The following is a 9,662-nucleotide window of genomic DNA, read 5'->3' on the forward strand; positions in this document are numbered from 1 at the left end:
CGACGTAGATCACGTCGGAACATGTACTTGTAGAGCGATATTTTAAAGTGGAAGCCGCACGGCTTCAATAAAGTTTTTATTATGTAAATATTTAATTATTTATTATGATTAAAAATAAAACGTTGTTTTATTGAATTAAACAAAAATGACAAACCTGAGACTGAGAATATTCGGCATAGTGAATATGAGTTTACTGATGCATTAACTGACAAACCTCTTAATATTGCTAAGTCCAGACACACACATATATTTCAATTTCCGATGTTAACTGTTTGTCGGGAGTAATAAACTACGTAAGACTAAACACGTGGGAGAAACCAAGTATGTAGTCACAAGACAAACATTTAATTCTTTCGTAATGATGTCATAAAATTTCAAGTGAGACATGGAGTAAACTCTAGACTGATAATAATTGTCGTAACCTGTTCAGATTTTATGTTCTATTGCAGATAATATTAACTGAAACGTTTCTTCTGGTATCTAGCGAATAACTGTTAAAACTAAATCTGGGATCAGAGTGATCTTGTATTTTTCTGTTTTTAGAGTTCATACTGGGGACGTGTTCTGTCGCTAAGGCTAGCTTATGGATTTTCTAACATGCACTCTATATATGTTTGTGTGAGTGCATTTTTGAGTATATAATCCATATTGATATTAGTCATGCATATATGTTATATAGTTCGCTTACTAGGTGGACTTGTTCATTACGTAGGACTGAAATTAAAGTCGTACAGTGGGCTGATAATAAGTTAATCAGAGTTAAAATCTAGTTTCCTGATTGAAATATAAGAACAGACATATAAATATATGTATGGGTGTGTCCGCATTTACAGAAGATGTGATATATATACTTATAGTGTTGCGTACATGCATATAAAGTTCCTCTTTCCCGTTGAATTACCGTACTGACAGATACGTGGATAGAAACTTTACGGGATATAATGAAATTTACGCTCAACAACATAAACGCATTTCTATTTAAATTTTACTATATGATTATAATAAAATATTTCAGATAAGTAGTTCATTAAATTATAAGCTTATATTGCAATTTTATAGCAGTCGAAAGTATGGATCACGTAAACAAAATAATCTTCTTATAATATTTTTAAACCTCAGAAAAACTTGGATTAAATCCCAATGCTAATATAATCAACACACAGAAATGGAATAAACAAGTTAGAAAACTAGAGCTACAAATGGAGGAAAAATATTGGTGAATGACCTGAAAACAGTGACTTGAGACTCAAGCTACAATATGGAAGGAAAATAGAATGATCGGAAGCTACAGCGTTGAAGGAAAATATGATGATTTGAAACTCAAGTTACAATATGGAAGGGAAATACAATGATTTAAAACTCAACCAACAACATGAAAGACAAATACTCTGAACTGAAACTCATGTTACAACATGGAAGGAAATAGAGTGGTCTTAAACTCAGTCTACGCCATGAAATGGAAATATAGAGGTCAGAAAGTAAAGCTATAACATAGAACAAACATACTCGGGAAAATTGAGGTATACAGTAAAATACTTGTTTGAAATTAAGCACAAAGCTACACAATGGGCTATCTGTTCTCTGCCCACCACGGGTATCGAAACCCGGATTCTAGCGTTGTAAGTCCACAGACATACCGCTGTGACACTGGGGGGGGGGGGGCTACAATGGAAGAATAAACTTGAAAGTCTTAACATATATTTTGGACAACCGAAGCTACAAATGGCAGTGTGCGAAAAAAATCTGGCAATAATTGGAGCCAAAAATACTTATAAAAATCTAGCTACACATGGAATGGAAATAATGTTAGCAGAAAGTATGAGCTACATACAAAAAGACTTGAACTATACCTATAAAAAATGCAGTAATCATAAATCATGGAATGTGCTGAATGTGTATTCAAGATGCTCAGAGAACATCAACAGTTTATGAAAGTGGAACAAATGTGAAACCAAAATGACTTCGACAACTTGTGTCAATATTCATATTCGATTATCTGTAGATTATAATGGCATGTTTATTCGGACGACATTTTTGCACCAAACAATTCAAAGTATTGATTTGATACGCTACAGATCTATCCGTTAAAATGGAGTTCCTAACCATTGTGACAGTCACGAAACATTACATGAACCACATCTGATTTTGAAACATAAAAATTTTATCAGAAATTACTGGTTATTTCATGTACATGTACTTATATGTTTGCTTATCATATAGGCCCACCTACTCTAACAGTTACTAATATTAACTTTCGATCAGGGAAAGCTACTTACTTAGATCAAAAATAAAAACGAAAACCAATTCGGTAAAGAGTATAGATAATGAAATAAACTGTTCTTACGTTCTCACTTTCAACGATTAGAGCACCAATTTCATCAATAGGGGATCTATGAGTTTGTTTGTTTGTTTTTAATTATGCACAAAGCTACACAAGGGCTATCTGTGCTCTGCCCACCACGGGTAACGAAACCCGGTTTCTAGCGTTGTAAGTCCGCAAACATACCGCTGTGCCACTGGGGGGCAGGATCTATGAGAATGCCCTGAATTTACGTTTATTCTTAAGTAGAGCACGGAGCAGATCCTGAAACTGCTTATTTCTTTACGTCATGATGGCTATATAATTATTGTTTGATTTGACCAAATCGTTTCAAATGGTTTAAAAAATAAAGTATTTATTTGCACAAAATTTTACATTTTCTTAAATGTAACCATTTATTTTTTCACGCTGCTTTGATATTGTTCACAGTTGTGGTATGGACAGGATACAGTTTAGTAACACAAGGACATCCACTCAAATCGAAACTGTAACACAGAGTGTTCAGTAAGCTTCCCATTATGAAGTTTTCTCTCAATGATAAACAACGCAAACGCACTTGTATTTAAATTTTTCTCTCTAGGTTATTTATATATAATTACCGCTGTATTAAAAACATCAAAATATATGGAAAGGAGAGTAGTTGGGATGTATAATTTTTAATATATTTAATGAGTGAAGTAAGTAATCTTTTGAAACCCAATACATGATTACTTGGATCTTTAGCTATTGACGTAAGTCTCAAATTAGATAAACAAGAGAGAGATCATTTGTTAGTTTTGACGTTAATACTTTAGAATAGGTGAAACCATTAAATAGATATTACGAATAAGTGTATTACATTCGAAAAAATCCCAAATTATATTTAATGGGGGGCAAGGAATGGTCTAGTGTTGAGCGTGTCCAGAACAAAAGGATCAAAATTAACGCCGCAATAGTAGTGAACACACTCCGCCGTTTCAGCGGTGTGTTATAAAAGTGACAGTCATTATCATTATTCGGTTCAAAGTCGGACAATGCCCTTTTGGCAGCGAGCGCTGATGAATGGTTACTTTCTACATGTTGAATAGTTCAAAACCGGGGACAACTATAAGTAAAACCTCGGGGTCTCTGACCTGGCCATTTATCACATGTGTCGCATAAAGTCCCTTTTACGTTGAAAGTACCAATGATATTTACTGAATTCAGGCGATGAAGAAAAATGAAATAAATGAAAAATTGCCAGTAATATGCAAATATTTTTTTTTATGAGCGAATTGGTTTTTATACCATTCAACGCACTGTTTTAATGTATACTTTAACGTGTAATGAATGATGGGTTACATATATGTCACTGAATAAAACATGACTTATTATTCTTTGTTTAAATTCCCAAGTAAGATCTCTGAAACTGTTCTTATTATTTAACCTTTATTGTTAATGCAAAATATATGTAAAGTAATATTTTATAATTTCTGGATCTTATTTTTACAGATACTGAGATTCACAGGTAAAAAAAGCAGGATCTAATGAAATAAAGAAGTTTCATCTGATTGTATCTGAAGATGACAGGTTTTTGTTATTTATTCTTGTGCAAAATGAAAACCGAATCTAAAATATAGATGCAAACCATCTGTATGCTAACATAGTATTTTTGTAAACCACCGTATGGTTTTAATATATAGTGTTTTGTGGTAAACATAAGTAATAAGTTTCTTACCGAGTTTAATAACTCAGTGTATTTTGTAGTGCTTTAAAGCAGTTCAGTAAGTTTTGTGGTGATCTTAATGATTCAGGCTGTTTTTGCAATCTCAAACATTCAGTAATTTAGTAGTGACATTAATCATTCAGTAAATTGTGCATTGTGTTGAACCATTCAATAAGTTTAGCAGTGACTTTAATCATTCACTAAGTTGTGCAGAGAATTTAATGATTTGGTGTGTTATATGATGGGTTTGATCATCCAATGAATTTTTGTAGTGATTTTAACATTTCTGTAAGAATTTTATCAAGCTCAGATTTTTAGGACGTCTTGAAGTGAGCTTAATCCTTCATCAAGTCTTTTAGAGAAGTTAATTGTTCATAATTTTTTTATTCAATTTTTTAGTGATCGAGCTTGGCACCAAAGTTTAATAATAAACAAACATACCACGGCTATATCAACAAAAAACTATTTAATCGGACGTACCGGAAGTTGCAAATTCTATCGTTAGCAAAATGTCATAGAAATAAATTAAAAGTGTGATATAAAAAAGAGGAATAGTAATTTATGTAACATAAATATTGATATGTGTTAAGATCTGTAATTTAGGACAATTAAATGTAAAACTACTTACACTTATAATTGGGTGTAACAGACGAATTTTAAATAAAAAAATGATAGGGGAAAGAATTTAGGTTACTGTTTAGGATTGATAATAGTCTGTAAATGGTAAACTTTCTTTGATCATTTTCTAACGAACCTTAGATAAGGATACTTTTTAATTTATTTCCATTACAACTCGTCGATAAGTGAATTTGTAAGTTACGAAACTTCCAATTAAAGAAATATTTGTTGATATAGCTGAGGTGTTTTTTTCTATATTATTAAGATTGTATCGTACTTAACTATTCGATATAATTTATAATGAGTTTAACCATTCAGTAAGTTTTGCAGTGAAATTAAACTTTAGTAAGCCCTCGTAGTGAGTTTGAGCATTCACTAATTTGTTTGTTGTTTAAAACATACTATAGATTTCATTGGAATTTAACCGTTCACTAATTTTTGTAGCGCGTTTAAGCATCCAATAAGTGTTGTGGAGAGTTTATCCAATCAGTAAATTTAGTGGAGAGATTAACCATTCAGTAACGTTTTAGTAATGGAGTCATAGAGAGAGAGTTTTGTAGTGAGTTTGACCAGTAACTTTTGTAGTGACACTTAGGAAGTGTCGTAATAAATTGAACTTTTTTTCTAAGTTAATTTCAGTCAGCCTTAACTACTCAGAAAGTTTTGTATTAAAATTGTTTATTCAGTAAACTGTGTTCTTATCCTAACAATCCAGCGAGTTTTGTAGTGAGTTAAACCATTCAATGAGTTTGTAGACCCAATAATTTTGTTGTGAGTTCAACATCTGTATGGTGACATTAATCATTGTGAATGTTTTGTAGCGAGAATAATCATTTCTTATATTTTTCGTTTGTTTAACAATTTAGTATGCTCAAAGAAAACTTATTCGTTGAGCATGATTTTGGTATTTCACTAATTTTTATAAGGACGTTAACCAATTCTTATCTTTGAAATAAAAGAAAGCGAACGTTAAAACATCTGTCCTTGAATTTATTATTTTGATGTTAAATTGTGTTATTTCCATCTTTTCAACTCATTGTATAATATAAGCCTGTAAGTCAGCATAAAATATTCAACCGTGTTGTATTATAGTTCAAGGAATAAATTCGCAAAACCATGCTACAGGTTTTTAACAATATATACATCAATTTATTGTAAGAACTATTCTTAAGATGTTGTACTATTTAACAAAATCAATGCCTTTAAAATGGTTACATCTAATGAAATAATTATAATCGAATTTCAATCCTCGAATTTTTAATGGAAGAAATATAAATTTTTGATATTTACAAGAGAGGATTATTTTGTGCTATACTTGTGAGGCTAATTGATGGGACCTTGCGAAGCGTAGGATGTACCTGAGCTAAAGTTACTTTAGTATTTGCACATTTTTACCACCCACGAGGACATATATTTTCCTTTTTCTCAAAATGCTGTTATGATGACGTTGCTGAATTAGAGTCAGAGGAGTTTGCTTGTTTTCTGGATGAGCTGTTAGTTGATGAAAAATGTTAGTACAAATCCATATTTTGTTAATTTAAGAAAGTTGTCAATTTTCCCTAAATCTCCAAATGAACCGAACGATTATACCGAGTACTAGTGGAATGTATACTTTTCTTTATTAGCTGGTATGGTTAAATAATTGATCATTAAGATATAGTTAACCTAGATGTACCTTTACAATATAACTTTATTTTACGCACAAATAAATGTATTATTAATATTAGATACCGAAGCCATTAAACTGCTTTAACAAAACTTCATGTTTATTAATTATTGATGATAACTATTTTCGATAAACATAGTTAAATTATGTTTTCAATAACTGTAGATTATTAAAGTATTGTGTATGTATTTCCGATCAGTGGATGAAGCTAATGGTATTCAGCCGCTGCTTATACCACTGTTAACAAATTTAGCATTCCGAAGTCAGCATACAACCAACTTTGAAAAAAGGAGTCGCTTTGTGAAATAAACTGAATGTTATATGAATCAAAAATATGTTTATTTCTTTGTTATAGATTATATGTTTTCAGAAAAACAATACCACAAAGAGGATCCTCACATTTTGCACCGGCCATTAGAAGTGTATTAAAATAAAACAACTTATCTGATGCATATGCCATAAGCGTTACTGCAGTTTTGACTAAACCTAACATTAAATATATCTATATCTATATTCATTTCTCAGCTGTCTTATCAAAGAAAGAAATTAATCAAACGAAATAAATATACATTATATAAAGAATAATGAAAGAAAACTAACAAAATAACAAGAAAAGAACAATGCAGACAATCGGGTTAAGTTTTTCTTGGCATCGCTTTAAGTAAGTTATAAATAATCTTCTCGATGACTGTTGTTTTCCAAATTTAGCATAAGGAAATTTCCTCTTATTAGCTTGCCAGTACATTAAGATTCAGTTTAGTAGTGTAAAAGAGTTATGTTGTTAATATGTGTTTACATAGGTGTATTTAAAGTCTCACGAAAGCGATCTTTTTCTGATTTCCTTGTTCTGATCAAAGTTAAACCATGTAATATGACGTTATAAAACTTGAGGTATATTAGTCCTCGACCTCATTTAGAAGATGTATAAAAGTTTGAATAATATTTGTCTCTACTTTTGCGTGCCACCATACATGTCGTCATTATCTGTAAATACGGCATAATTTTATAATTTTCTAAGGCTTTAGCCTAATATTAGCATTGTACTATAGCCTTGTGTTTGAGTATTATCGTTACTAAGGGTTGCCGCTGAAAAATGACAAAGAATCGAAGGTTAACTTTTATGAAGTTTGTGTTACATTATAGGAAAGATCCACATTTAACCGAAATACTTAAAATTTATTTCATAATTTTTAAAATGCCCTTTTTTTAGATATGTAGCTCAATAAAGTTTAGTTAGAATATTAGTGCGTGATTTTCACCAAAAATAAATTGTAGTTGAGATATACATTTGACCAAGGTTATATATATATATTAGCCCTACAGGGAATCGAACTCAGCTAGCCTTAATATTTCAGATGCATTATCTTTATAATAATAAAATATTTGATTATAATAAAATGCTACTATAAAGATAAAATGTGAGAAAGAAAATTGATGAATTTATTCGTATCTTCAGCTTCATTGGTTTAGCACTGGTCTGCTGGTCAATCTTCTATAGGCTTATCTCATAAATCACGAATTATTTAAAAACCAAACAAAACAGCTTATATATATATATATATATCTAACAAATTTATTAAAATCTAGTATCTAAATTAGTATGAAGTATTTATATTAAATTTACAAATACTTCTAAACGTGTTTAAGCACTAGAGAAGAACCTAAAAACCGAAACGTTAGTTAATTTTATGGTTAAGTTTTTTCCCATTCTTTCAGTAAACTAGACATAACAAAAACACCATGAATTAGGACTTCTTTCAGTTTATAAACTATAGGAGTGTTTTTTTGTTTTTTTTACTAATACTCAACAGTTACTAGGTAAAGTCATGTGCATGCTTAATGGTATATCATTTGGAGAAGACGTGATCAATTCTAATTTACATTTCACTGGGAATAAAACATTAATCAGAATTATACATGGTATACTTGCAGAAATGACTTGAAAAGCAATTCTGTACTTCTCTGTCTCTGTTCCTATAGAGTCAATTGTCCCAACAAGTTAATGACAAATATAAATCTTTCTTGCTTAGATTATGTCTGTGACAGTATATTTTAATGCACTGTATTCAACCAGTATTCGAATGTTTTATTAAACCAGCTGAAGATGAATTACACACACACACTGGGCCTAGCAAGTTATTAACTGAAATCCCCACTTAAAATTCCTTTCAATTAAATTGATGTACAATTCTACCAAACCCTATTACTTTTCAAAATTAGTTATATAAATGTTAACACACTAGCAAGGCGGTATTGTATTTTTAATATTTTGTGACATGAAAATGGGCATGTAATTTGTCAAAAAGTTCTATCTTCAGGTCTTATGGGCTTACAAAGTGTCAACGGCTAATTCGCTATAAATCCATCTCTAAAAAAGCTTTTATAATTAAGAAAATTGATATTACAGTAGGCGTTATTATGCACTTTGGAAGGTGCGTTAGCACATGTTACTGGACTGGATTTATTAAAAAATCTATATGTTTTCTCAACTTCAGTTTAAGTTATAAATAAAGTACAAATGTTGTTAAATCTGTAACTCCGTAGTGGATTTCTTTTCAATACGTAAAAAAGGTTATGTAAAACATTGATCAAATCCAGACTATTCTATGATTAGATAATACAATGTTATCTTTCAATTTAAGTGGATAATTATTCTTATGAAAACGAGTAACAAGTCAAGACCTCATAATGCCTCCAAAATACTACTGCCATATTCAGTGTAAATATTTTAAAACAACCATATTCCACAAATCAAGCACTCTCTCAAGTTTGTTGTTTGAAATGAACTAATACTGATCCATATTTATGTTAATATTTGCTTAACCCTATAAATTCTATGAAGTGTTGGAGGCTTGAATATTCGTGCATCCTAATTTTATAGCTTGTTTAATTATTTTATCTTCCTAAAACAGTATTGTACAATAGTTAGAATATATCTATTGTTATGTCGATTGGAGAGAGTCTTACAATTGTTTACATGGACTAGTTCTATTTTGTAAATTATCATGTACACCCATACATTAAACCAAACGAGAGCGTTCACTTTGTTCAAAAGTCTACGGGAAAGAAACTCATCAATTATTTTTTATGCTTATGTTTTTAATTATAATTGTTTTCCCCCACTAAATAGATTGCTGAATTACACGAGGTTCAGATAATAATAATGCATTATACAGGAGTTATTTAGAAGGCAGGAAACAATAATGTGATGTAGAGTAGAGCAGTGACTCATGGGATAGTTATAATTCTTAAAAACAACTATCACTGCTGTCTGTTTATTTGTATCTAAGCTAAAGAAGTGAGGATAAAAGCTAGATCTATAAATAAAAACTAAATATGAGATTGGAGATACCAGACAAACTGATAACTACCGG

At 30.7% G+C, this 9,662-nt stretch overlaps 1 protein-coding gene across 1 annotated transcript in view; it reads left to right on the forward strand.

The window, feature by feature from the left end:
- LOC111086130 overlaps window positions 1–5,597 on the forward strand; it is a 63,713-nt gene extending 58,116 nt beyond the window's left edge. Inside the window, exon 6 of the mRNA XM_022387755.1 lies at window positions 3,791–5,597. The gene's annotated coding sequence lies outside the window, so the exon portion shown is untranslated. The remainder of the gene's footprint in view (window positions 1–3,790) is intronic.
- The last annotated feature ends 4,065 nt before the right edge of the window (window positions 5,598–9,662 follow it).

Source organism: Limulus polyphemus, unplaced genomic scaffold, assembly GCF_000517525.1.
Source record: "Limulus polyphemus unplaced genomic scaffold, Limulus_polyphemus-2.1.2 Scaffold870, whole genome shotgun sequence".
Classification (NCBI taxonomy): Eukaryota; Metazoa; Arthropoda; class Merostomata; order Xiphosura; family Limulidae; genus Limulus; species Limulus polyphemus.